The sequence below is a fragment of the Limulus polyphemus genome, unplaced genomic scaffold (assembly GCF_000517525.1).
Source record: "Limulus polyphemus unplaced genomic scaffold, Limulus_polyphemus-2.1.2 Scaffold6090, whole genome shotgun sequence".
NCBI lineage: Eukaryota > Metazoa > Arthropoda > Merostomata > Xiphosura > Limulidae > Limulus > Limulus polyphemus.
Window position 1 is genome coordinate 45,794 of NW_013671700.1, and position 1,165 is coordinate 46,958.

At 29.0% G+C, this 1,165-nt stretch overlaps 1 long non-coding RNA gene across 1 annotated transcript in view; it reads left to right on the forward strand.

Moving 5' to 3' along the window:
• Positions 1-269: 269 nt before the first annotated feature.
• Positions 270-1,165, forward strand: part of LOC111089382 — a 4,915-nt gene continuing 4,019 nt past the window's right edge. The window contains exon 1 of the long non-coding RNA XR_002613661.1: positions 270-351. This is a non-coding gene — a long non-coding RNA (uncharacterized LOC111089382). The remainder of the gene's footprint in view (positions 352-1,165) is intronic.

Below are 1,165 nucleotides of genomic sequence, written 5' to 3' on the forward strand. Positions count from 1 at the left end.
CATTTTAAAGTTACAGAATCCATTTGATAGAACCTTAAGATAATTATATTAACTATTTACTTGTTTTACAAAATTCTAAGTTAAAATATACCAGGGCTTCACTTAAAATTTAAAAATATGTGCATCTTCTAAAATGTAGTTTATTTCAAGTAACGTTTACAGTTTACTGAGCTATATTTACTCTACCAGTGAAACATAGAGTAGCTGTCACGTGATACATATGAATGGTGGCTTACGCTTTCTGCTTAGATAGACTAACTATGGTACACGTGTGCTAAAAATTGTTTTTCAATCGGCGCTGCATTTCGTTCCTACATACCTGTGGAAAGCTGAATACATCACGTCAAATTTGTAAGTAAACTCTCTTTCTTAACATCAAATAACGATATTCTATCTTTACTACTTTCAGTAAAGAAAACTCATTTATCGACTTTCGAGTTGGTGTTAACTTCCACCTTAAGAAAAGAAAAGGGGGGAGACACACCCATTTTTACCAAAGTACTTCGTGATATGGTAATTTTGGTTGTATTCATTATGACAAAAAATAAATACGATTAACTCTTTATATACGTGAACAACTCCCAAGTTAAAACTGTTCTTGTTGCAACGTATTGTATGTTGTACTTATGCATGTATTCCAAATATAAGTGAATTTTACATCTTCAGCGTTTCTTTACATAGTAGCAGATGTAAAACTTATTTAACTAGTTAAACCATTTTATATATTCGCCACTTCCTTTTCTTTTGAAAACATTTTGGCACAAATAAAAGTGTATGTGAAATATTTTATTTTAAAGTTCACTGTAATTTCAGAAATTCACATCAGACAACACTAGCAAAAACAAACTGTTAAATAGAGGATTTTTTTGCATACATATTAATTTAATTGAAAAATAATTAAAGCTTCTGACACTTACTTTAAACCAAAATTTGGCTAGGATAAATAATAGTTAAGTAAGTAGGAGCCAAATGTAGTATCAAGTTAAATGATGTTTCGTCATTGTTGTGCTTTGCTTTTCTCTCCTATTATTAATTTCAAGGGTATATTGAAATTATGATTTCAGATATACATTAATAATACAATGAACTAAGTGCTTCCTTTTGTAATTGTTCTTTGAATTAATTTTCATTGGTTAAATATCTAAGTTAAATAACTGCTGTTACA